Source organism: Octopus bimaculoides, chromosome 2, assembly GCF_046866305.1.
Source record: "Octopus bimaculoides isolate indiv1 chromosome 2, ASM4686630v1, whole genome shotgun sequence".
Classification (NCBI taxonomy): Eukaryota; Metazoa; Mollusca; class Cephalopoda; order Octopoda; family Octopodidae; genus Octopus; species Octopus bimaculoides.
The window spans coordinates 64,751,751-64,754,815 of record NC_142929.1 but is presented as its reverse complement, the minus strand read 5'-3'; positions in this window follow the sequence as shown (position 1 = coordinate 64,754,815).

Here is a 3,065-nt window from a genome sequence, read left to right as displayed (position 1 = left end):
TTTTGTTTTCTGTATATTTTCACTGGAATCTTTGTCGTTTCGTTTTGAATACCTTTTGATTTCTTTCAGAGCATTGTCATCATCAAAAAGATGAGACGCCGTTCATTACCTTTAAACAACACTTTATAACAATGTCACTGTTTAATCGTCTATACTTACTTACCTGGTCCACCAGCCTGACATGGACCGGGTGGCTGGGTGTATGAATTGCAGGGACGTAGACTAGCTTTTTGTCCTTGAGCCATGATAGTTAACGAAGAACTTGAGGTAACGAGTTTAGTGCACGGCGAGAGAAGGTGGGAGGGATGAGGTTGCGTTAGGGGAATGGGAAGACAAGATGGACAACAGGGAGATTAACTGACCTCAACTGACTTTGGTTGTTAGCCGGTTTACATTAATACTAATGAGATGTTTCAGTTCTCCTCTGTGTGTATGCATACATACATTTATGTACACATTCACACACACACACACACACACACACACACACACATATATATATATATATATATACATATGTATGTATATATATATATATATATATATATATATATATATATATATATATATATATATATATATATATGTATATATATTTATACGCATATATATACATACATACATATATATATATATACATATATAATCAGAGAAAGAATGAGTCAGAGAGAGGGAGAAAAGAAGAGAGAGGGTGAGGAGGAGAGAGAGAAGAGCGCTGAATCCCATTTCGATTTAGAATTTGAAACGGACGGTTAAGTACAGATTAAGAAACTGGCGCTAATAATCTCTTCGCCGAAGTATCTGTAAGAGGATCAAGAAAAGCGTACACGCTCACACACAACTCCATTCCTTCAAGCACACGCTTGTTCAATGATGTATAAACAATCTGTGAGATAGTAATTAGACACTAATGAATTAAGGAGGGAATTCTTAATATTTGCCGAAATTATGGCGGTGAACTGATAACTTCATCTCTTTAGATTCTGAGTTGAAATCTCTGCAGTGTTTGACTCAGCCGTTTATCCATCTTGAGTCGATCAAAAAAGTCAAAATAAATTATTGACATCTGTTTAATCGACTCTGCCCTCCCATAAATTGTGGTATTTATGCCTTCATGGTGACGTGAATTTGTTTTTACTTGGAATCGAGATCGAGTCACGATTTTGACACAACAGAAACTTTACATGGTTTGCATTTACTTAATAAGAAAAAAGACAGCGAGCTGGCGGAATTGTTAACGCGTCTGACAACATGCTGTCTTTTTTCTTATTAAGTAAATGCAAACCATGTAAAGTTTCTGTTGTGTCAAAATCGTGACTCGATCTCGATTCCAAGTAAAAACAAATTCACGTCACCATGAAGGCATAAATACCACTTCCTCATCTGCTTTTCTTGTTCCTTTAAATTTAGTTCTTTGAAAATGAAATATGGAGAGTAATTGAGAAATATAGATGACTAGGCAGATAGATAGACAGATAAATCGACTTGCATTTCAAACTGAAACAATTACGAAAAGGCCAGCAGAAATAATACGCGTAGCAAGCATTCATTGATTCATATCTCAATGATGCTTACGATACCCAACTGTGACACTAAAAGAGACTGGCACTGATATTGATCCCTAACTTGTTTTCACCTGTATGGAACAAAATGACGAGGTAAGTACGGAGATCACATAAACGTAGTAGATGGTCATTTGGGAGCATTTCCCCCGTTATCGGCGTAGTAACTAAAGATATGAAGAGCAAGGCATAAGATATAGTTGTTATGCATTTGGTAGTAAGAACCACTTGAAGGGCTTTTATTTTTCGTTCGAGGGCTGATAATCAAAAATAACATCAACGGTAGGATGTAGAGGCTGCTGTTTCAACAACACTTTGGAATTGTTGAAGATGGCTTCGTCTTCGCTCCTAAGAGTTGACGAAGAAACCGAGGGATCCATTCTCTCGATCATAGTCAGTAGTGACAACAACGGTAAGATAGAGAAGGGAAGTAATTCACGACAGAAACAACAACAAATTTTTTTTTCCATAACATTAACTAGCAACAGGAGCACTCTATCGTCTTCTGACGACGGGGAGGTGATGGTCGTAGAGAAAAGTTTCCAAAACAGCCAGAGAAGATTAAAAAGGGAGAAAAAGAAAGTCTCTACGAAAGAGAGGTGGATACCGACAGAAGATATGAAAAAAAAGTGTGGAGGACCATACTCCCCGGAATCACAGTAATGATGACCCCTATCTCAAAACAACAATCATGACGACGACGACGAAGGGGTCGATAAATTGTGTTTCACGCAAGGCAGAATCTCGCATTTGTGGTGTTATGGGGATTATGGTGGTGATGGTGGTGGTGGTGTGAGTGTGTGTGTGTGTGTGGGGGGGGGGGTGATTACCGAAAAGCAATTCGGACTGAAATATAAAAACATTCGAATAATAGAACCTTGGTAGAAATATTTTTTTCTCGTTTTAGCATAAGGTCAACAATTTCAGGGAAAAGGGCAAATCGATTACATGGTCCCAGTGCTTGACAAGTACATTATTATAGAACCTAAAATAGATGAAAAGCTGACCTCAGTGCAATTTGAACTCAGAAAGTAAAGAGCCGGAAGAAATATCGCTAAGCGTTTTGTCCAGAGTGCTAATGTTACTACAAGTTTGCTGCCTTAATGTTGCTAAAAATAATTATAAAACTGTAGCAATGAACTAAATGTAGTCGTGTCCTAAACCTAAAGACGTGGGTTTTCTATTGCAGCCCACTCAGAAAAAATGTTAACGGATGCATTTAGATGAACGTGTAATGACTGGAGATAAACGACGTGAGGTGCTCCAACCCAACCAAGCCAATAGTTTCTTACTTCTGAGGGGGCGACAATACTAAATTTAAACACTTTCAGCATTTCTTTTTTCGTTTTTTTTTTCTTTGTTTTTTTTTGATATTTCAATTTTATCTTGTTTGCATTATTTTATCATATTTTTTTCATTTATCCGTGCAGATATATTCTTTTTATAAATCTTTAAACTTGTCTACACTTTAATTGTAAAACATCTTTTACTCCCCTCCCCCTT